Source organism: Scyliorhinus canicula, chromosome 15 (genome assembly GCF_902713615.1).
Source record: "Scyliorhinus canicula chromosome 15, sScyCan1.1, whole genome shotgun sequence".
Classification (NCBI taxonomy): domain Eukaryota; kingdom Metazoa; phylum Chordata; class Chondrichthyes; order Carcharhiniformes; family Scyliorhinidae; genus Scyliorhinus; species Scyliorhinus canicula.
In genome coordinates, this window is record NC_052160.1 from 138,565,526 (window position 1) to 138,590,910 (window position 25,385).

The window sequence follows — 25,385 nt, forward strand, 5'->3', positions numbered from 1 at the left end:
AGGTAAAGGCGTTTGCTAGGCGACAGGTAGAGGGATTCCCTTTGCTGCCCTTGCAAGGGACGATGGACAGAGTGCTTTCGGGGGTGTGGGTCGGAGAGAATTTAGAATTTAGAATTTAGAACAGTACAGCACAGAACAGGCCCTTCGGCCCTCGATGTTGTGCCGAGCAATGATCACCCTACTCAAACTCACGTATCCATCCTATACCCGTAACCCAACAACCCCCCCCTTAACCTTACTTTTTAGGACACTACGGGCAATTTAGCAATCCCCCCATTAACCTTACACTACGGGCAATTTAGCATGGCCAATCCACCTAACCCGCACATCTTTGGACTGAAGGTAGAGGGGAAGGTGTCTGACATCTATAAGGTAATGCAGGAGGTGGAGGAGTCGTCAGTGGAGGAGCTGAAGGCTAAATGGGAGGAGGAACTCGGGGAGCAGATAGAGGACGGGACTTGGGCGGATGCCTTGGACAGAGTCAACTCTTCCTCCTCATGTGCGAGGCTTAGTCTCATCCAATTTAAGGTGCTGCACCGGGCCCACATGTCCGGGACTAGGATGAGTAGGTTCTTTGGGGGTGAGGATAGGTGCACCAGATGTTCGGGGTGTCCAGCGAACCACGCCCATATGTTCTGGGCATGCCCAGCACTGGAAGAATTCTGGAAGGGGGTGGCGGGGACGGTGTCGAGGGTGGTCGGATCCAGGGTCAAACCAGGGTGGGGACTCGCGATTTTTGGAGTTGTGGTAGAGCCGGGAGTGCAGGAGACAAAAGAGGCCGGTGTCCTGGCGTTTGCGTCCCTAGTAGCCCGTCGAAGGATTCTGCTACAGTGGAAGGATGCGAGGCCCCCAAGTGTGGAGACCTGGATCAGTGACATGGCGGGATTTATAAAACAGGAACGGGTCAAATTTGCCCTGAGGGGATCAATACAAGGGTTCTATAAATGATGGCAGCCTTTTCTGGACTTCCTGGCGCAAAGATAGGTATCCTGGTCAATAGCAGTAGCAACCAGGGGGGGGGGGGGTGTTTACAACAATTGACGCGAGTCACCATCACTGGATTCAAGTTCCACCAGCTGCCATGGTGGGATTTGAACCCATGTCCCCAAAAGCATTAGCCGGGGCCACTGGATTAAATAGCAAAGTGACAAAGCCACTACACCACCATTTCCTCCTTCCTCAAGAGCAGTGATTACAGCAACCATACCATCACCTCATGTGAGTGAGGTCAGCGAAGTTAGCACAGATTGGAGATCGATCTTCTCGGGTTGATAGGTCACCGCCTGTTTTAGGGGTGGCACGGAAGCACAGCGGTTAGCACTGTTGCTTCACAGCTCCAGTGTCCCAGGTTCAATTCCCGGCTTGGGTCACTGTCTGTGCGGAGTCTGCACGTTCTCCCCGTGTCTGCGTGGGTTTCCTCCGGGTGCTCCGGTTTCCTCCCACAGCCCAAATATGTGCAGGTTAGGTGGATTGGCCATGCTAAATTACCCTGAGTGTCCAAAAAAAGGTTGGGTGGGGTTGCTGGGTTATGGGGATAGGGTGGAGGTACGGGCTTGGGTAGGGTGCTCTTTCCAAGGGCCGGTGCAGACTCAATGGGCTGACTGGCCTCCTTCTGCACTGTAAATCCTATGACTGGTTAACCTGTTTTAATGAGGTTGAGGAATTATTATTTTAAATTTAGAGTACCCAATTATTTATTTAGTTTTTCAATTGAGGGGCAATTTAGCGCGGCCAATCCACCTACCCGGCACATCTTTTTGGGTTGCGGGGGTGAAACCGAGGCAAAAACAGGGGGAGAATGTGCAAACTCCACACGGACAATGACCCAGGGCCGGGCTCCTCGGTAAGCCCGCAGTGCCAACCACTGTGCCACCGTGCCGCCCGAGGTAGCCTCGGTTTAATGTTTCAAATGAAGGACGTCACCTGTGACAGGGTAGTGCAGCCTTCCTCCGTGTGAAGTGTCGGCCTACATTTATAGTGGGGCTTGAGCCCGCAGCATTTTGGTTCAGAGCTGCCAAACTAAAGACTGTAACAAGGGAAATAAGATCTGGAGTATTTACATGTTGACCATATTGTATATTTCTCGATTACGTCCTTAACCAAACATAGGAATTAGGGTCAGAAGTAGGCCATCGTTTGCCTCATACACATGCACTTACACAACCCACACGTTTGTTAAGATGTGGGTGTGAGACAGCAACGGCGAACATAAAATTATTGGGTCACAAATATTTTGTCACACTTAACTGGAACTATCAAATTCAACTGAATAAATCTCAGAACGTCAAAGAGAGAGAGAGCTTTTGCTGAGAGATAAGAACTTCCTGGAGTACCCGGTACTGGGTGGCAAGCGTTCAGCCTCAGAAGCAATGGAGTGCAGTGACCTCGATACCAAGGACAAAAATAGCTGCACTGGTACTACTGGGGTCAAAACGAGAGCCACAAGTCGTCTATTATGCTGCACTTGCTGCAAAATCAGCTTTTCCATGGCCACTCCGGGAGCACAACAGTGAAGGCCACAGGTCAGCTGTTTTCCTGCTTGGAAGTGAAAAGCCCGATTTTGTTCGACATAGGCACACACAAAGGCCTCTTCATTCTGCTACAGCTGCATTCTTAGCTGCCATGAAAAGGAGGAGTGGTGATTAAAGGCCAAATTCGGTAGCGGTCAGGGCAGTAGGGGAGGGCACTCCGAGTGGCACCTGTGCCAGGGCTAGGGACTCTGAGGCCGAAATGGAGCTCCTCCATTCCTGCTCCGGCTAAGAAAAGTCAGGCAACCGACCGTCTCTACTGCGGCTCAACGTCGAGAGATATGGGACGGTAACATCGGCCGGAGATTCCTGCCAGCAAAGCTGTGTGCGGATGGGCATCAGGCTCGGGCCCCCCGGATGCCTCTGCCCCCTTTGCCCAAGGTGAAATGGCCCACTAACACTCACCAGCTGGGGTATTGGGGCAGCGTGGTAGCACAGTGGATAGCACTGTTGCTTCACAGCCCCAGGGTCCCGGGTTCGATTCCCGGCTTGGGTGATTGTGTGGAGTCTGCACGTTCTCCCCGTGTCTGCGTGGGTTTCCTCCGGGTGCTCCGGTTTCGTCCCACAAGTCCCGAAAGACGCGCTGTTAGGTAATTCGGACATTCTGAATTCTCCCTCAGTGTACCCGAACAGGCGCCGGAATGTGGCGACTAGGGGCTTTTCACAGTAACTTCATTGCGTTGTTAATGTAAGCCTACGTGTGTCAATAAAGATTATTATTATACTAAATAACGCCGTTTCAGGTGAGGCACTGGAGAAATGCCAATTTCTTGGTTGCAAATGAGTCGTCACGAGAGGCAGGGCAGGAACACAGTTTCGAACAACTTGGCAGTTAACTCGCCCAACCGATTAATTTTTTTTTTCTTAAGTGATTATTATTTCATGGTTGGCAAACCATGTTTGTGCTGAGGTGTGTGTGACATTTTTCAATTCAGGTGCCCAATGTCAACATCAAGACACACCCAGGCTGGGTGCGGTAAGGGGTGGATACAGAGTCAAGTTCTCTTCTAACAACCAGCTAAAGTCTGAGGACCTTGAATTCATTTCCCACGTCAAGTACCCTGTGGCTTTAAAGCAAACCACTAATTTCAGCGCCCAACATTTAGCCCGGGGGGGGGGGGGGGGGGTGCAGTTTAGTGGAGTTGATCCCGCCTTCGCCAATAGTCTAATTCTGACTGCCTCGCATGTATTGCTCTTTGCAGAATGTATACTCACCAAGTTAGTCAACCTGGATACAAATGTAGGTGACAAGCCTATAACTTACTCCCTGTATCATTCCGTCTCCTGTGCTTCGATTTTTACTGCAAATTTTTTCAGTTAAATGAACAGGGAGCCACTCACTGAGTGCTTGTTTGTTTAAACTCAATGTGACACATTCTTGTCTGGCTCGCAAGTAGTTAGATTTAACAATCCACTTTGGCGTGCCAAAAAAATCAAAACAAAATTAAGGTCCATCTAAAGACAGTTATTATAGTTTATACATATTGCTGCTAATCATAAGGTTGTTTGAAAAAAATTACAGGATAAAGCAATTGGAAGTTGATGCTTATTATAGATCTGTACGGGCAGCACGGTGGCCTAGTGGTTAGCACAGCTGCCTCACGGCGCTGAGGTCCCAGGTTCGATCCCGGCTCTGGGTCACTGTCCGTGTGGAGTTTGCACATTCTCCCCGTGTCTGCGTGGGTTTCGCCCCCACAACCCAAAAACGTGCAGAGTAGGTGGATTGGCCGCGCTAAATTGCCCCTTAATTGGAAAAAATAATTGGGTAATCTAAATTTAAAAAAATTATAGATCTGTAAAACCAGCTTCCCATTTGATAGTTAGCCAGCAGCAAACAAGAGCTGAAAATAAAACAAAGCTTCCTGATTTTGTCTCCAACTCACTCGCATAAACAAGTGAGATATTCTGACCAACACTAATTCTTAATCCGGCAAACCCTCGCCTTTTAAAATTCTCATCCTCGTTTTCAAATCCCCTCGAGAGCCTCATTGCTGTCCCCCACCTCTATGACCTCCGCCAGCTCTGCAACCCTCCGAGGTCTCTGCGGTCCCCCAATGCGCTTTAGCATTCCCAGTTTCATCACTACACTATTCCACAAACGCATCATTCCTTCCCTGACCCTCTCATTTCTTTCTCTCTCCCTCGCCTCTTTTAAGACACTCCTTAAAACCTACCTCTTTCGTTTTCCAATTAAGGGGCAATTTAGCGTGACTAATCCACCTACCCTGCACATCTTTGGGTTGTTGGGGGTGAAACTGTGGGAGGAAACCGGAGCACCCGGAGGAAACCCACGCACACACGGGGAGGATGTGCAGACTCCGCGCAGACAGTGACCCAAGCCGGAATCGAACCTGGGACCCTGGAGCTGTGAAGCGATTGTGCTATCCACAATGCTACCGTGCTAAATCCTGTTAAAAAAATACAACTTCTATGAGAGAATTGCAAGGTATCAAATTTGATGCAGCAAATGTCAGCTCTCATATTTCCCGTTAATCAAAGATTTTGAAGGGACCTACATTCAGAGGACTATTTCCTCCACTTTCTGATGCTATGTATTTACACTTTCCCCAAGAGGAAATTCCACTCCTTTTTAAGCTTTGCTTGCTGACATATAGATTTCGATATTTCAGAGAGACACCGACCCTCGGCTCATTGTCTGTACACTGGTGCTGATTCCAAACTGCTACACGGGGAAATGTTGTGGAGAATTTAAACACACAGGGTCCCACAAATAGGAAAAATAGTACTTGTACTTACAGGGCATGTTTCATGCCATTGGCCTTGGAGCAGAGAAGGTTTTAAAACATTTTTTTAGAATACCCAATCTTTTGTTCCCAATGAAGGGACAATTTAGCGTGGCCAATCCACCTACCCTGCACATCTTTGGGTTGTGGGGGCGAAACCCACGCAAACACGGGGAGAATGTGCAAACTCCACACGAACTGTGACTGGGGCCGGGATCGAACCCGGGTCCTCGCCGCCGTGAGGCAGTAGTTCTAAACACAGCGCCACCGTGCTGCCCGGAGCGGAGAAGGCTAAGGAAAGACTTAATAATAATAAAGGTAGTCAGAATCATCAAGGATTATGATGGAAAAGCAGGGCCAGCAAACTAAGTGGATAAAAAACCAAGAAGGCATAATGGGGCAAATGGCCAGCTTCTCATTCTACAACTTCAAGACATGCAAGTGCTTCAGAGGAAATAAGTAGTGTTGGGAAATGGGGAGGCCTCTCCTCTATTGTCCAGCTCAGCAAAATTGTCTTTGCTTGATCTGACCTTAACTATCCAACCTTCCCAGACAGCACCAGCCACAGCTTCCCTTCCCGGCCCTGCACTGTTTCCGCTGTAATTCCTCAAGGATCTATCTTTTACGTGCTGCTTCTTAGTAGATGCCTTCAGCTAAAGCTTCCACATGCAAGTTGAGAAAACCCCTCGATCTCTGCACCAACACTCTCCTATTGTCAGATTGTTTGTCTGACGTCTAGTGTTGATGGAGTCCTATTTCCTTTCACCGGGAAAGACTGGAGGAGTTGTAATATCCTGTAGTTAGACACACGGGAAGCCGAATTCATCATCTCAAGCCCTGACCATATCCTTTCCACCAATTGCACGACCCTTCGCGGCCACCATCGCTGGTCCAACTTCAATATCAGAATTCCTATGCAACCCAGAGGTGAATGTCCTCATCATTATAAACCTGCCCAACTTCACAACATCTCCCACCCCAATCCTCACTATTATAAACCTGCCCAACTTCACAACATCTCCCACCCCAATCCTCACCATTATAAACCTGCCCAACTCCACAACATTGTCCACCCCAATCCTCACCATTATAAACCTGCCCAACTTCACAACATCTCCCACCCCAATCCTCACCATTATAAACCTGCCCAACTTCACATCATTGTCCACCCCAATCCTCACCATTATAAACCTGACCAACTCCACAACATTGTCCACCCCAATCCTCACCATTATAAACCTGCCCAACTCCACAACATTGTCCACCCCAATCCTCACCATTATAAACCTGCCCAACTTCACAACATTGTCCACCCCAATCCTCACCATTATAAACCTGCCCAACTTCACAACATTGTCCACCCCAATCCTCACCATTATAAACCTGCCCAACTTCACATCATTGTCCACCCCAATCCTCACCATTATAAACCTGCCCAACTTCACAACATTGTCCACCCCAATCCTCACCATTATAAACCTGCTCAACTTCACAACATTGTCCACCCCAATCCTCACCATTATAAACCTGCCCAACTCCACAACATTGTCCACCCCAATCCTCACCATTATAAACCTGCCCAACTTCACAACATTGTCCACCCCAATCCTCACCATTATAAACCTGCTCAACCCAACATTGTCTACCCCAATCCTCACCATTATAAACCTGCCCAACTTCACAACATTGTCCACCCCAATCCTCACCATTATAACCTGCTCAACTTCACAACATCTCCCACCCCAATCCTCACCATTATAAACCTACCCAACTCCACATCATTGTCCACCCCAATCCTCACCATTATAAACCTGCCCAACTTCACATTGTCCACCCTAATCCTCACCATTATAAACCTGCCCAACTCCACAACATTGTCCATCCCAATCCTCACCATTATAAACCTGCTCAACCCAACATTGTCCACCCCAATCCTCACCATTATAAACCTGCCCAACTTCACAACATTGTCCACCCCAATCCTCACCATTATAAACCTGCCCAACTTCACAACATCTCCCACCCCAATCCTCACCATTATAAACCTGCTCAACTTCCAACATCTCCCACCCCAATCCTCACCATTATAAACCTGCCCAACTCCACAACATTGTCCACCCCAATCCTCACCATTATAAACCTGGCCAACTTCACCACATTGTCCACCCCAATCCTCACCATTATAAACCTGCTCAACTTCACAACATCTCCCACCCCAATCCTCACCATTATAAACCTGCCCAACTCCACAACATTGTCCACCCCAATCCTCACCATTATAAACCTGCTCAACTTCACAACATCTCCCACCCCAGTCCTCACCATTATAAACCTGCCCAACTCCACAACATTGTCCACCCCAATCCTCACCATTATAAACCTGCTCAACCCAACATTGTCCACCCCAATCCTCACCATTATAAACCTGCCCAACTTCACAACATTGTCCACCCCACTCCTCACCATTATAAACCTGCTCAACCCAACATTGTCCACCCCAATCCTCACCATTATAAACCTGCCCAACTCCACAACATTGTCCACCCCAATCGTCACCATTATAAACCTGCCCAACTTCACAACATTGTCCACCCCAATCGTCACCATTATAAACCTGGCCAACTTCACATCATTGTCCACCCCAATCCTCACCATTATAAACCTGCTCAACCCAACATTGTCCACCCCAATCCTCACCATTATAAACCTGCCCAACTTCACAACATTGTCCACCCCAATCCTCACCATTATAAACCTGCCCAACTCCACAACATTGTCCACCCCAATCCTCACCATTATAAACCTGCCCAACTTCACAACATTGTCCACCCCAATCCTCACCATTATAAACCTGCTCAACCCAACATTGTCCACCCTAATTCTTACCTTGCTGCTGAAACTCTTATCTAGGTCTTTGCCATTTCCATGTTCCTTTGCACTGCTGCCTGACTTTCTGACCCTCAAAATCTGTGAACTTGAGCTTGTACAAGCTTTGCAGCCTGTATCCTATTACACGCCAAGCTCTGCTCACCCTATCCTTGCTGACCTACATAGTGTTTTCTTCTCTAATGCCTGCAACTTGGAATTCTCAACCTCAGACAGAAGTCTCTTCATGGCCTCACTTCCCCGTCCGCCAGATTTCTCCGGCCACCCAACTTTGCCCTTGTGTATCTCACCCTCCTTTATGCCCATCATTGGCTGCCATGCCTTCAGCTGTCTCGGCTCCGTACCCTGAAATGCCCCCTGAAAACCCTTTGACCTATCCACCATCCACTCCTCCTTGAAGCCTATGCACTTGAGCAAGCTTTTGTTCAGATTGCAGAGCTGTGGGATGCAGAGGGATCTGGGTGTCCAAGTGCATGAATCATAAATAGCTAGTATACGTATAGGAAGTAATTAGGAAAGCTAATAGAATGGGGCAGCACGGTGGCACAGTGGTAGCACTGCAGGCTCACGGCGCCGAGGTCCCAGGTTCGAATCCCGGCCCTGGGTCACTGTCCGTGTGGAGTTTGCACATTCTCCCCGTGTTTGCGTGGGTTTCGCCCCCACAACCCAAAGATGTGCAAGGTAGGTGGATTGAACACGCTAAATTGCCCCCTTAATTGGAAAAAATGAATTGGGTACTATAAATTTTTAAAAAGGGGGCAACACGGTAGCATGGTTAGCATAAATGCTTCACAGCTCCGGGGTCCCAGGTTCGATTCCCGGCTGGGTCACTGTCTGTGCGGAGTCTGCACGTCCTCCCCGTGTGTGCGTGGGTTTCCTCCGGGTGCTCCGGTTTCCTCCCACAGTCCAAAGATGTGCGGGTTAGGTGGATTGGCTATGCTAAATTGCCCATAGTGTCCTAAAATGTAAAAGGTTAGGGGGGGGTTGTTGGGTTACGGGTATAGGGTGGATACGTGGGTTTGAGTAGGGTGATCATTGTTCGGCACAACATTGAGGGCCGAAGGGCCTGTACTGTTCTACTTCTACTTCTACAATGTAATTGTTTATTGTGAGGGAGAATTGATTACAAAAGAAGGGAGGTTATGTTTTGGTTGTACAGGGCATTGTTGAGACCACATCTGGAGTATTGTGTTCAGTGTTGGTCACCTTCTTTAAGGAAGATATAAATGCATTAGAAGCACTCTGAGAAGGTTTACTCAGCTAATTCCAGGAATGGCTGGGTTGTCTTATGAGGAAAGGTTGGAGAGGTTAGGTTTGTATCTAGTTTAGAAGAGTTTAGAAGAGTAAGAGGTGTCTTGATCAAAATCTTTAAGATTCTGAGGGATATTGACAGGGTGGATGTGGAGAGGTTGGGCGCGATTCTCCCAGCCCCGCGCTGGGCCGGAGAATTGCCGCAACCGCGCCATGCCACCCCAACGCCGGCGCGCGATTCTCCGAAATGCGGAGAATTGGTGCCTTTTGCGCTGGCGCGCTTGCCCACTGATCAGCAGGCCGGCCTACTTTGTTGCGTGGCCGGCTCCTGAACCCCCACGCCATGTTGCGTCGGGGCCGGCACGCTGAAGAAGTCCCCCGCACATGCGGGGGGTTGGCGCGGCCCAACTGCGCATGGGCGGGTTGGCGCAGGGAGGCTGGAGCGGCGTGAACCGCTCCAGTGCCATGCTGGCCCATCCGCAGTCCCCCACGCCCGTTTTGTGCCGTCGTGAAACGCGACGGTGTTCACAATGGCAGGAACAGTTAGGGTACGATTCTCCTAGCCCCGAGCCGGGCCGGAGAATTGCCGCAACCGCGCCATGCCACCCCGATGCCAGCACGCGATTCTCCCAGACACTGTGAAGCAACAGTGCTAACCACTGTGCTACCATGCCATCCTTCCCACAACATCTCCATTCCCACAGTACTGAAATGTCACCTTTAAACATAGAAATGTGATAGGAATAGGAGGAATCCATTCGCCCTTTGTGCTTGCTCTGCTATTTATTATCATGGCTGATCATCCAACTCAATAGCCTGTCCCAGCCTTCCCCCAAATTCAAACATAATCCTAACCGACTAAATCCCTCCTCATACGTCAGTCCCACCATCCCAGGAATCAGTCTGGCAAACCTTCGCTGCACTCCCTCTATAGCAAGAACATCCTTCCTCAGATAAGGAGACCAAAACTGCCCACAATATTCTCACCAAGGCTCTGTATAGCGGCAGCAAGAAAATCCCTACTCCTTTACTCGAATCCTCTCACTATGAAGGTCATCATACCATTTGCCTTCTGTACCACCTATTGCCCCTGCTTACCTTCGACGGCATGAGGACACCCAGGTCTCATTGCACATTCCCCTCTCTAAATTTATAAGCCATTCAGATAGTAAGCTGCCTTCCTGTTTTTGCTATCAAAGTGGATAACCTCACATTTATCCACATTATATTGCATTTCCCATGCATTTGGCCACTCACTCAGCCTGCGTCTCTGCAACCTCCTCACAGCTCACCCTCTCACCAAGCTTTGGGTCATCTGTAAATTTGGAGATATTCCATTTTGTTCCCTCACCCAAATCATTAATATACAGTTTGTGAATATCTGGGGTCCCAGCACTGATCCCTGCCTTACCCAACTAGTCATTTGGAAAAAGAACCATTTATTCGTACTCTTTGTTTCCTATCTGCCAACCAGTTTTCTATCCATCTCAATGCACTCCCCCAATCATATGCCATTTAATTTTACAATTTTATCATCTCTTATGTGGGACTTGGTTGAAAGCCTTCTGAAAGTCCAAATATACCACATCCACTGGCTCCCCCTCGTCAACTCTACATCCTTGAAGAATTCCAGTAGATTTGCCAAGCACGACTTCCGTTTCGTAAATCCATGCTGATTCTGCCATTATTTTCCAAGTGTTCTGCTGTTCAATCTCATTCGTTCTTGTGCTCTCTTATTCTCCCGGCTCCGCTCTCAGTCTCTCTGTCTCGCGCATTGCTGCAGTGTTCAACTACGTTTTAAAAATAAATTGAGAGTACACAATTTTTCTTTTCCAATTAAGGGGCAATTTAGCGTGGCCAATCCACCTACCCTGTACATCTTTGGGTTGTGGGGGCGAAACCCACGCAAACACGGGGAGAATGTGCAAACTCCACACGGACAGTGACCCAGAGTCGGGATCGAACCTGGGACCTCGGCGCCATACAGTGTTCATCTATATTGGACATTGTGAACCCATTACCTTTAGATTCAATAAGAGTTTAGGGGAATGAGACGCGACCTCACTAATACGTATATACTTCAAGGCTTTGACAGGGTAGATGCTGAGGAAGCTCTTTTGCCTGGCTGGAGACTCTGGATCTCGGGGCAGAATCTCAGGATAAGGGGCCAGCCATTTAGAATTGTGCGGTACAGTAGCACAGTGGTTAGCACTGTTGCTTCACAGCTCTAGGGTCCCAGGTTCGATTCCCAGCTTGGGTCACTGTCTGTGCGGAGTCTGCACCTTAGAACATAGAACATAGAATATTACAGCGCAGTACAGGCCCTTCGGCCCTCGATGTTGCGCCGACCTGTGAAACCCCTCTAAAGCCCATCTACACTATTCCCTTATCATCCATATGCCTATCCAATGACCATTTGAATGCCCTTAGTGTTGGCGAGTCCACTACTGTTGCAGGCAGGGCATTCCATGCCCTTACTACTCTCTGAGTAAAGAACCTACCTCTGACATCTGTCCTATATCTATCTCCCCTCAATTTAAAGCTATGTCCCCTCGTGCTAGACATCACCATCTGAGGAAAAAGGCTCTCACTGTCCACCCTATCTAATCCTCTGATCATCTTGTATGCCTCAATTAAGTCACCTCTTAACCTTCTTCTCTCTAACGAAAACAGCCTCAAGTCCCTCAGCCTTTCCTCGTAAGATCTTCCCTCCATACCAGGCAACATCCTGATAAATCTCCTCTGCACCCTTTCCAAAGCTCCCACATCACTCCACCACCCCTTTAAATAGAATGTAAAGATCAAAGAAGAGCAGGGAAATTTTCCATGATGTCCTTTGCAATATTCAACCGACATCACTGAAACAGATTATCTGACTGGTGTGTGTGGGATCTTACTGTGTCCAAGTGCCAGTCCGGGTGTAACATTAAACCCGGGGCCTATCTACTCTCTCCGGCAGACTCAAAAAAAAATCAGTGGCATTGTTTCGAAGAGGAGCAAGGAAGTTATCGCTGGTGTCCTGACCAATATTTATTCCTCAATCAATATCACAAAACACAGATGATTCCTTGGTCATTATCGGAATAATGTGCGGAAGGATGTTGCAGGTTACAGAGGGACATAGATAAGCTGCAGAGCTGGGCTGAGAGGTGGCAAATGGAGTTTAATGTGGAGAAGTGTGAAGTGATTCACTTTGGAAAGAATAACAGAAATGCGGAATATTTGGCTAATGGTAAAATTCTTGTTAGTGTGGATGAGCAGAGGGATCTCGGTGTCCATGTACATAGATCCCTGAAAGTTGCCACCCAGATTGATAGGGTTGTGAAGAAGGCCTATGGTGTGTTGGCCTTTATTGGTAGAGGGATTGAGTTCCGGAGCCATGAGGTCATGTTGCAGTTGTACAAAACTCTAGTACGGCCGCATTTGGAGTATTGCGTACAGTTCTGGTCGCCTCATTATAGGAAGGACGTGGAAGCTTTGGAATGGGTGCAGAGGAGATTTACCAGGATGTTGCCTGGTATGGAGGGAAAATCTTATGAGGAAAGGCTGATGGACTTGAGGTTGTTTTCGTTAGAGAGAAGAAGGTTAAGAGGTGACTTAATAGAGGCATACAAAATGATCAGAGGGTTAGATAGGGTGGACAGCGAGAGCCTTCTCCCGCGGATGGAGGTGGCTAGCACGAGGGGACATAGCCTTAAATTGAGGGGTAATAGATATAGGACAGAGGTCAGAGGTGGGTTTTTTACGCAAGGAGTGGTGAGGCCGTGGAATGCCCTACCTGCAACAGTAGTGAACACGCCAACATTGAGGGCATTTAAAAATTTATTGGATAAGCATATGGATGATAAGGGCATAGTGTAGGTTAGATGGCCTTTAGATTTTTTCCATGACGGTGCAACATCGAGGGCCGAAGGGCCTGTACTGCGCTGTATCGTTCTATGTTCTATGTTCTATTATCATATTTTTGTTTGTGGGATCTTACTGTGCACAAATTGACTGCCACTTTTCCCACAATTCAACAGTGATTACACTTCAAAAGCACTTAATTAGCTGTAAGGTTCTTTGCACCTTGTATATGTTTGCGTACGGCATATTTGCACATAGCACATGTCCTGTGCGTGTTTAGCACATATTATCTATTGGATGCTGGGTCTGAATAAGAGCATCAATATTTGTCACATAAACAATGAGGCAGGTCAGAACCACATAACATTTTGTTCGTTCTCTCTCTCTCTCGGCTTGGGTCACGGTCTGTGCGGAGTCTGCACGTTCTCCCTGTGTCTGCGTAGGTTTCCTCCGGGTGCTCCGGTTTCCTCCCACAGTCCCAATATGTGCAGGTTAGGTGGAATGGTCACGATAAATTGCCCTTTGTGTCCAAAAGGTTAGGAGGGGTTGTTGGGTGACAGGGATAGGGTGGAGGTGTGGGCTTAAGTGGGCCAGTGCAGACTCGACGGTCCGAATGGCCTCCTCTGCAATGTAAATTCTATGATTGTCTCTCACTCTCTCTCTCCTGCGTGACATCTCCTTCCCTCCCCTTTCCACGGTATATTCTGGGTCTCCTGTGCCCAACGTCCCCTGCCAAAGAGGGAGAAAGTTCACAGCTCGCCCTCCAAAAGTTCAAACCTCTTTTTCCAAGTCACAATGAATGAATTTAAGCGGCTCTCGATCTAAGATTGCTTTCAAATGGAACACCGCCGGGGTTGAGCTTAATCCAGGGGGCAGGGGTTTCACCCTCCGAATGATGAGAGCCCCACATCGTCTCTGTTGGATTTTGGTGGCCATATGACATGCCCATCACCCATCAGGCACTTCTGGACAGCAGCAACTCTCCCCTGGGATCGGACCTTGGAATGAGGAAATTTCCCTTCCTCTCTCCACCTCCCCCACCAGCCTCCCTCACCCTGAGAAAGCTAATGGCCTCGCTTTCCATTGCCACCACAGGGCCACTGGGAGTGGTGGTAGCTGCTGGCAACAGACCCACCAGAGAGTTCAGATCAGCCAGGGGCTCAGGGCAGAGGTGCGCCAGAGCACAGAGGGGGTCACAGGGAATTGGATGACAAGGAAGGGAGGATAGTTCTCAATCCCCCCACCGTCCCCTCCCGCCACATCTTAATGCTGGGTCTCAAGCACGGAGTGGCTTCGGACAAGGAACCCTCAAAACCACACCCCACCCACTTCCGGAACCTGACAACAAATGGACAGGGTTTCCTTTTCCAGCTTTTTCCGTGGCTAATCCACCTCCAGCCACTGGGTGGAACCGGTGGCGATACAATGAGGCCCTTTAGTGGCCATTAATTGCTCCCTCATCAGCCTCAATTAGTGTCCAGGCAGGAAGGCTGTCCACGAGTCATCTCATCCTGGACTTACATGGGTGGACGGGGAAACGGTGGTGGGGTACCTATCCTTTACCCTCCTGTCCAATTAAATGTACTGCCCCCCCCAAAAAAAACTTCAATCATGCTGTGGGTGGGGGGGGGGGGGGGGGGGGGGCATTAAATCCCACTCTGTGGGGGGTTCTACTGAATCTGAGGGGGGGGCAGGGGAAAGGCAACAAAAGTCTCAAGGCCAAACATTTGTGAAGCTGTGAAGAGAGAACAGGGTTATCGATAACGTAAAGCAAATCAGAGCCATGGGACACAAAACAAAATCCTGCCGCAGGCAGTGGGGAAAATGTGGGGCTGTTGAAAGGAAGTCCAGGAACAAGTGAGATGGGTGCTGGAAAACAGCAGGAGGAATGGAGCAGGAGTGGGATTAGGCTCTGTGGCTCACATGAGGAGAGGCACTGCAGACTACCGAGGCCCGTTTCTGCACTGCAACATTCCCGTCTGCACAAATGTCGGTGACTCAGAGTTAAGGAAGTGGGCGGGGAGGGGGGATGGTCCCAGGGGCTAGAATGGTGGGTGCCAAGTAAAGCAGTAAACATTTTCAACAGATTAATTTACAGGCATGTACAGTTTGCCCCAGGCACAATAGCTGAAACGTAATCAAAATGTTTTAGCAGATGCTCAGCAGGTAAGGTAACCTCCGTTACAAGAGAAAGGGAGCGGATCTTTTATTGTTTTTGCGTACTGAAATTGTTACAGAAGAAGATGTACACACACATGTGCAAACAAAACAAGTGCAAAAGTTATGCATTCATGACTCTGCAAACAACCGCTCCAATATTGGCTGTCACATTTCGTTACAGATCCAGTTGCAAGGCCTGTGAATGTGAATTTCACAATCTAGCGCCATTACACAAACATTTTGATTAATTTGTCAACGGTATTCGGCTCTAATGCGTACACACCGTGGGTCAGTGCACGCTGCCATTAAGCGGACATGATACAGGCGTGTGCCCACAATCCCATAACAAGAATTACCCATTTCAAATCGCTCATCAGGGAATGAACTGCACCAAGCAGAGCTCAAACCTCTTCACACAGGAAGGAAAGTAACTATTTTTGTTTTAAAAAGGAATCAACAACTCACAAACAGCCCCAAGTAAAGGCCCTGGTTACATTTCCGCTGGTGAGGGTTAAGAGATGAAGACCCGCACATCCAGACAGAGGAACAGCTTCTCCCCCACAGCTATCAGACTCCTCAACGACTTCCCCTCGGACTGATCTGTTCCCTGTAAGAACACTATTCACGTCGCTCTCTGCTGCTCTTGTTTGGCCTTGTTCTGCACTGTAACCAATCACTATTTGTTGATGTGCCATTGCCAACGTAATCTGTTGATTTTTGTCTTGTCTACTATGTACGTACTGTGTACGTTCCCTTGGCTGCAGAAAAATACTTTTCACTGTACTTCGGTACATGTAACAATAAATATCAATCAATCAATGGAGGGGAAAAACCGAAGGTTTAAGACGCACCTTTCCTACACTGGAGTTTCCACCATTTCAAACAGATACTTGTCAACATGAAATACTCTTGAACAAGATTTCCACTCTTAGGATCATGGACTTCACGGAAAAGGGCAGAGGTTTATTTTGAGGGGAGAGAAAGAAATGTGTGTTGTTATATTATTGAATTATATGTTGTGTTTCAACTCAATCTATATAATTGCACAGTAAATATAATTGTTTTACTGGTGTTCCCAGAAGCATTGTTTTCTTTTATAAACACCTCCGCAAGCTTCTAATCATCCAGCTTTATAATGACTCATTCAGTTAGCTCATTGGCCTGGGGCGGCCAGCCTCGTGTTGAACACAAACTGGTCCCATTTTCTTTCATCGCCTCACTTTGTAGGAGGTGCTCCTTTAGAGTTTCTACAATGACACATGATTGAACAAGTATTAATCTAAATTCAAGTGTGTTCAATGTGAAGTCAAACTGATCGGAGGAAAAAAACGGCAGCCCCCCATTACTGAAAAAAATGGCCTCTGCTTCTTTGCAAGGCACAGTGTCAAACATCCTGCGCTCTGCCAGGACTGAGGATCAATGGACAGTATCATTTCCTGGTTGTGGACCGGAAAGTAGGATTGAGAGCCAGCCTAAAACCTATAATAATAATCTTTATTATTGTCACAAGTCGGCTTACATTAACACTGCAATGAGATTACTGTGAAAATAGGGGCTGGTTTAGCACACTGGGCTAAACCGTTGGCTTTTAAAGCAGACCAAAGCAGGCCAGCAGCACGGTTCAATTCCCGTACCAGCCTCCCTGGACAGGTGCCGGAATGTGGCGACTAGGGGCTTTTCACAGTAACTTCATTGAAGCCTACTCGTGACAATAAGCAATTTTCATTTCATTTCATTTTCATCCCCCAGTGGCCACACTCCGGCGCCTGTTCGGGTACACGGAGGGAGAATTCAGAATGTCCAATTCACCTAACAAGCACGTCTTTCGGGACTTGTGGGAGGAAAGCGGAGCGCCCGGAGGAAACCCACGCAGACACGGGGAGAACGTGCTGACTCCGCGTGAACCAAGCCGGGAATCGACCCTGGGATTCTGTCATTGTGAAGCAACAGTGCTAACCACTGTGCTGCCCTGCTGAAAATACACTGGAGTTATACAATCAGGTTTAAAAAGAAATTGTAAAGTGACAACTTGGCTGCAAACCAAACCATTTGTCAACCTATAACCTTGAAGATTGAAAGGAACACAAACAAAGTAATACATTTTGGACAGCATAACTTGCCAGTATTGTGTGCCATTGCCATGGTTCTTCTGTGCCCCACCCCATGCTGTACATAAAGGAGTCAATGGTCAATTCATTGATTCTGTCAAGTGTAAAACTGTAGGGACCCATGACAAATATGCTCAAGTCGAAGTAATACACACTCTGGTAGCAGTGTTGTGTGTTCAATGTCCATGAGGACTCATTAATTTAATTAAAGTGTAGGAACTAATTATGACGCTCTCAAAATCATCACCATGATGATCAGATTACCCGATAATTATTGCTGGATAAACAGCTCCCGTCTAGAATCCTGAGTGGCCGCAACAGGGTGGGTGTGGAGAGGTTGGCCAAAATCGTCCAGCCCCTCCCGGGATCTTCCAGTTCCGCTGATGGTGACCATCAGCCCCACCACCCCATAGTGGCACGTACCTTGTCGACGGAGAGCGCGGGGGGGGGGGGGGGGGGGCACACAGAACCTCATAGACATCGAAGGCACCAGAAAACCCGTCACCGGCCATTGGCGGATCATCTCTGCCGCTGGTACATACGCTGCGCGGGGATCAGAAACCCCTGCCTTTTGTTGGAGAATCTGGAGGAACTTGGGGGTCACTGTTCAAAAATAAAGGGTCGCCCATTTACAACGGATAGGAGGTGAAATGTTTTTTCTCGGCGGGTCGGGAGTATTTGGAACTCAAAGGCGGTGAAAGCAGAGTCTTTGAATATTTTTAAGGTGGAGGCGGATAGATTCTTGGTAAGCGAGGGGGCGAAAGGCTTTCAGGGGTAGGCAGATTGCAGATTTGAGGTTGCTATCAGATCAGCCATGATCGTATTAAATGGCAGAGTAGGCTCGAGGGGCTGAATGGCATAATCTTGCCCATAGGTTTGTGTGATGACTGTAAGAAATTGTCATATTTTTTTGCAGTGATGTTATTAAATCCTGGATGAAAATGCATAGAGACAGTATGACTGCTACAGCGGCGATTAAGGTGTCTTAAAAGTGAGGTCATCATTTTTTTGCCGGTGAAATGTTCTGCTAGTAGAACCATTTACTTTTTTATTTATTCGTTTATGGGGCGAGGGCTTAGCAGGCTGTGCCAGAATTTATTGCCCTTCTCTAACTGCCCTTGAGGGGGCAGTTAAAGTCAACCACATTACTGTGGGTCTGGAATCACATGTAAGCCAGGCCAGGCAAGGATGGCAGATTTCCTTCTCGAAAGGATGTCAGTGAACCAGATGGGTTTTTACGACAGTAGTTTTGTGGTCATCATTAGATTTTTCAATTCCAGATTTTTATTGAATTCAAATTTCACCATCTGCAGTGGTGGGATTCAAACCCAGGTCCCTAGAGGATTACCCTGGGTCTCTGGATTGCTAGTCTAGTGATAATACCACTACATCACTGCATCTCATATGAACAGAGCTGTTTCAGTTTGACCCAGAAAGTTCTCTTTCCAAAGATTCTACACAGAGAAAAGCAAGTAGAAACATGGTTGTCACTTTATTCATGAGTGGTATTTAATATGTATTGGTTTGCTTAATTGGAATTCAGTGGCAGGTTTAGGAAGTAAGCTAAGGTTTCTTCTCCTACTTAAGAACTGTTGTAACTGTTACTATAAAGTTATTTCTTTGTTGCTAAAGTGGTTAATTCTGTGATTAATTTTTTTTAAATTGACATAAAAGATACCTATTGGTCAGTGTTATCACCCCTGTGGCATTTCCTCATAGTTTTGCAAATTGAAAATAGTCGGGTCCTCGTTCGGGATCCTACCATTTGTAAGTTTGCCTGTACACTTCCAAAAGGTGCTCACAAACGTTAAGACGAAAGAACAACGGCATGTTCTTCGGCTGAAACAAAAGGTTGACCTCTTCTCGTTCAGTTTCTTGCAATTCATTCTAAAACATTGACCTGCTGAGCAACAATCGTACAGAAATCAACACTATTTTTCTTTAAATGTTTACACCCCCCTGGTTGTGACACGGTTAAACTCAGCACAGCCTCATTCAGATAAGCAGCATTCAAGTTGTGCCCGATCCTGCCAGGGTGGACTGTAAGTGTGAATGATGTCTAACAGAGAAATTATGAGAGTGGTGCAGTAACTTGGATGAGGCTGCCCGAGTAACACGATTTTTCTTCAAAATGTCTGAGTGTTTCCCGGAGCAAATTCAACTACACGATATGTTCTTATAGTTTCCAGTTTTAAAAAAGACTTCCATAGAATCCATACAGTGGCGAAGGAGGCCACTTGGCCCATCGAGTCTGCACATTACCTAAACCCACTCCTCCCTGTCCTTTCCCCACCTAACCTGCACATCCGTGGATGCTAAGGGGCAAATTTCTTGGCATAGTCAATCCACCTAACCCGCACATCTTTTGGAGTGTGGGAGGAAACCGAAGCACCCGGAGGAAAACCACGCAGACACGGGGGGAGGGGGGAAGAACGTGCAAATTCCCAGCCACCCGAGGTCGGAATCGAACCCGGGTCCCTGACGCTGTGGGGCAGCAGTGCCAACCACCGTGCCACACCCTGCGAGACTGGATGTCTCGAAGGGAAACGGGTCGCATGGTATTCAGGCCCAAGGATCCAAGAATCCTGCTGAGCAACCCACGGAGCAGCAGTCAAACAGTAAAAGGACGGAGCTCACATCTTCTGATAGTATCATTTCGGGAAGGAAGCATTCCTTTCAAATGAGCGCAGCCAACAAAGCGAATATAAACAAACTCGCCACCATAGGCAAGATAGCATAAGTCAGAATAAAGCAATTTGCAAACATGAAAAACAGTTTAAACAGCTGGCTGAGATCAAACAACCAAATCGTACAGCAGAAATATAAATGCAGAAATGCGCATCTTCAAAATCTTTTATCTTGTAAACACATTCAAAGTTAAAGAGGTTTCCCTGAATTAGAATGCTTCGGAGCAGGATGGATTTATAGTTTTCTTCTGCTCTGTACTGGATCCAACAGGCAGTGTGAGAATTTAAAAGTTTAGGATTTCTGTAGTACATGTGATCTAAACTGTTTGGGTTAAAGGACCCTAATAGGTAAACAAGTGTCAAACCACCATTTGAACACAATATCGGACAGTGTATGGACATACATCTGTGCTCCAACCCCATCACTTCAACATCGAAATAAAAGCAATGGTGCAGGCGCCTCAATCTAATCAATCTCCCAAATGTTTAAAAGCTGCCCCATCTCTTCAAATCCAAATGAGCACTGTGTGGGGCTCAGCAAACAAATATTGAAAGATTTCCCTTCACCCTAAGATGCACATCATCTGCATGCAAAAGTCAATCTCGAATCATAGAATAACGTGGCACAAAAGTGGACCATTCAACCCATCAATCACGTTGTGGCCCTTTACATGGGCTACACCATTATTCCCAATCTGCTGCATGTTTCCCATCTTGAAGTATTTATTTAATCCCCTTTTGAAAGTTACTGAATCTCCTGCACGGCTCTTTCAGATCCACCACAGCTCAATGTGTTAAAAATGCTTCCTCATGCCACCTCTGGTAATTTTCCTTTAAATCTGTGCCTTTTGGTTGCAACTTTTCTGACACTGGGACAGCCCCTCATTTAAGCTGCCACAACCTTGTTGAACACCTCTTAAACCTCACCTCAACCTTCCCTTCTCCAAGGATGGTAACTTCACCTCTGTCGCCTCTCCAGGCAATTGAAGTTCACGCATCTCGAGTACCATTCTGCTAAATCTCATTTGCAACCTCTCTTTGAACCTCGACACCCTTCCCAAAGTGTGGAACCCAGAAGTGGACACAATGGGGCTTAACCACGAATGTGTTAACTTCTCTCACCTTTAGCTTGCAACTTATTTCTCTTGTTGCTCGTGGGTTTACCAGTGCTCGTACGTTCAGTGTTTCCCATGTGCTGCTCAAACTGCAAAACACTTCCTCCTGCGTTGCTCCTATGTTGAAATCAAGAATCACCAATCACATGGTCTCTGATTCCACCCTATTTTCCTTGGGCTTCCCAATTGCGCAACTCCTTATGTTGCCCAACCTCCCTCCTCCTAACTTTAGAATTTTAAAACCAAAACGTTTTCCTGCAGCAGAATACACTGTGAGGGTCCTTGATTAATCAAGGCCCTGGGTGGATGCAAAAGACCCCATTGCGCTAACGCAAAGATGACCCTCAGTGCTCAAACCAAAATGTCTCCCTCAGCCAACATCGCTAAAATTAATTAATTATCTGGCCTGAAGAGTATTTTTAAAAAATAAATTTAGAGTACCCAATTATTTTTTTTTCCAATTAAGGGGAAATTCAGCATGGCCAATCCACCTACCCTGCACATCTTTGGGTTGTGGGGGCGAAACCCACGCATGCACGGGGAGAATGTGCAAACTCCACACGGTCAGTGACCTGGGGCTGGGATTTGAACCCGGGTCCTCAGTGCCGCAGCCCCAGTGCTAACCACTGCGCCACGTGCCACCCTTGCCTTTAAAAGTATAGCCATTGATGTAATATCGGGAACGTGGCAACTGATTTGTGCAAAGCACTCGGTCAGAAACAGTGGAGGGACATGGCCAAATAATCAATTTAAGAGGTAAACGCGGGCCAGGAGACATTTGAAACATCCGGGAGTTCTGACAGTCAGCGTTTAACTGCAGGTTACTTCTTCCTTTACTCGCTGATGTAGTTAACCTTCCCTTTTCAAAATTAGACACCTTGCCCTTTCAACTCGGTTTTACTATTTAAGACAGTATTTATTTTAGAGCTTATTTTTCTAACCAAGATCTACAAATTCAGATAAATTCAAAAACAAAATTCAGGAAATTAAAACCGGTTAAAGTCTCTGGTGCAGATCCAACACAAGCAATGTGATTTTATTTAGTGTCTTCTAACATAGGAGAAAATGTCCCACGTTTTGTTCTGATGTGCAATCTGCATCCATAATGTTAACTCAGCTCATCTTTCAGAAGCTGATGCGTATCCCCGATGAAGGAGTGGGGGCATGGTAGCACAGTGGTTAGCACAGCTGTTTCACAATTCCAGGGCCTCAGGTTCGATTCCCGGCTTGGGTCACTGTCTGTGTGGAGTCTGCACGTTCTCCCCGTGTCTGCGTGGGTTTCCTCCGGGTGCTCCGGTTTCCTCCCACAGTCCAAAGATGTGCAGGTTAGGTGGATTGGCCGTGCTAAATTGCCCTTAGGGTCCAAAAAGGTTGGGTGGGGTTGCTGGGTTATGGGGTGGAGATGTGAGCTTGGGTAGGGTGCTCTTTCCAAGGGCCAGTGCAGACTCAATGGGCCGAATGGCCTCCTTCTGCACTGTAAATTCTATGCTACATCTATGAAGAAGCATCTCTGCTGCCTCGAGTCAATGTGCTATGACTCAAACCCTCGTATGCCCGGGAGCAGGGAGTGCAATTGGCCCGAGGAGCTTTGTGCCTGTGACATCACCTAATACAGAAGTGTAACATTTTTCCTGCCTGTGTTATCTCTTGTTTCTTTGAAAAAACAGTCTTGATTTGCAAAGCTAGTTTCCATCTTTCCTAAAATTTACATTATCATCACCTTCTTACTACATGCAAGACTGTTTTTTTCTACATTTTCTGATGTCCTCAGCGCTGTAGGCAGCAGGGCTAACCACTGCGCCACCGTGCCGCCCTCCCGCGGCCAATGTCTTTAATGTGAAGGACCACCGTAGGATGATTTGTTGAGATCCTTGCGGAAAAGAAAATGGTCGTCGGGAGTTACTAAGAAAGGTGACCACAAATCCGATGAAGGAAGTTGGCATTAAGGACACCCATACTCCAACATTCTGGAAAGGTGACCAGTTAAAAGGCTGACATATACAGCACAAAGACACTCCTGAGAAAGACCCGAGGCATGAGCCACCTCTTCAACGCAATTGAATCATTTAAATTCCTTTGCTTTGTGGCGCAGTGGTTAGCACTGCTGCCTCACGGTGCCAAGGACTCGGGTTCGATTCCGGCCCCGGGTCACTGTCCGTGAGGAGTTTGCACATTCTCCCCGTGTCTGCGTGCGTTTCGCCCCCACAACCCAAAGATGTGCTGGGTAGGTGGATTGGCCATGCTAAATTGCCCCTTAATTGGAAAAAAGGAATTGCGTACTAGAAACATAGAACAGTACAGCACAGAACAGGCCCTTCGGCTCTCGATGTTGTGCCGAGCAATGATCACCCTACTCAAGCCCACGTATCCACCCTATACCAGTAACCCAACAACCCCCATTAACCTTTTTTTTAGGACACTAACGGCAATTTAGCCTGGCCAATCCACCTAACCCGCACATCTTTGGAAACCAGAGCACCCGGAGGAAACCCACGCACACACGGGGAGGACGTGCAGACTCCGTACAGACAGTGACCCAGCCGGGAATCGAACCTGGGACCCTGGAGCTGTGAAGCATTTATGCTAACCACCATGCTACCTTGCTGCCCCAAATATATACTCTATATATATTTTTTTTAAATCATTTTCTTCACACTGGATTTCTGGACTTTTTTAAAAAATCGATGACATTCCACAAGTAAGTTTATTTTCCAAGAAAACAAAAACCCAGGGGCCTCACATGTGATTTATAAAAACTTGAGGAAGCAAGGAGCCAGGAACTAGTCACATTGGAAATGCAGCTAGACCCAGAACATCCGTCATATTGGAGGAGATATGTCCGGAGAACCTGCTCTGCCATTCAATAAGATTGTGGCTGATCTGATTATAAACTCAACCCCACATTGCTGCCCACCCCTGATAGCCTTTCACCACCAACGCCCCCCCCCCCCCCCCCCCACCCCCTCCCTTTGCCGGTCAAGAATGGCGAGCCTCAATATGTATCTGTTTAGTCTGCCCCTCCCTGAATTCATAGATGCATGGAATTTACAGTGCAGAAGGAGGCCATTCGGCCCATCGAGTCTGCACCGGCCCTTGAAAACAGCCCACACCTCCACCCTATCCCCATAACCCAGTAACCCCACCCAACCTTTTTTGACACTCAGAGCAATTTAGCCTGGCCAATCCACCTACCCCGCACATCTTTGGATTCTGGGAGGAAACCGGAGCACCCGGAGGAAACCCACACAGACACGGGGAGAACGTGCAGACTCCACACAGACAGTGACCCAAGCCGGGAATCGAGCCTGGGATCTTGGAGCTGTGAAGTGACAGTGCTAGCCACTGTGCTACCGTGATTCCTGAGTAGCAGGCGGCTCTGTTGCAATGCGCACAGTATCATGATTGTAAAAGACAGGCTCGTTGAACCAATTAGCCTTTTCCTGTTGTATTTTTAAAAAAATATATAGATTCACATTTGGAATCGCCAGAATACAAGTTATGTAATCTATTCTGTTGTTGGGGGTGCCACAGGTTTACCAAATTTAGGATCACCGACCTGAACTATGACAAAAGGGTAGTGATTTGTTTGATCAGAGAATATGTAATTATCGCGCTCATTCTCCACTTCAGTGCGCTGATAATGGACTGTCAGACAGGATAAGACACAGTTCCGATTGATGCTGGGGCACTCAATGCAACCTCGTTTCAAACGTCAGCGCCCTACCCTCAGTGGGGTTCCAGAAGGTTCTGCAGAGTTCAGTCAGGGTTTGTATTGTGCTGGGGCACAAGTTCAGGCCTCGTGTTTTATCAGGTGCCAAGGCAGCCTTTCCATGGTGTACCTCAAGGGGTGGGAGGGGTTAATGCCACCGATGGCAATTGCGACGTCATTGTCTGATGCCATTCTTATAGTTATAGTGAGCGGTAACACTGCCACGTTTGCAAACAAAACCGCGAGGCTGACAAGAGGAACAGTGCTCGCGGAGGGGGTCAGGCACAGTTGATGGTGGCAGAAAAGAAATAATTTGGTGGATGGGGGGTGGGGGGAGGTCAGGGGGAGGGG

The 25,385-nt window shown here is 47.6% G+C and overlaps 1 protein-coding gene across 4 annotated transcripts in view; it reads right to left on the bottom strand.

Moving 5' to 3' along the window:
• Positions 1 to 25,385, bottom strand: part of slc45a3 (solute carrier family 45 member 3) — a 231,883-nt gene that overhangs the window by 69,505 nt on the left and 136,993 nt on the right. Inside the window, exon 1 of one of the 4 annotated variants that reach the window (XM_038819359.1) lies at positions 21,333 to 21,453. The exons of the other annotated variants lie outside the window; for them this stretch is intronic. The gene's annotated coding sequence lies outside the window, so the exon portion shown is untranslated. Of the gene's footprint in view, positions 1 to 21,332; positions 21,454 to 25,385 lie in introns of those variants that run through there. 4 annotated transcript variants of the gene reach the window in all.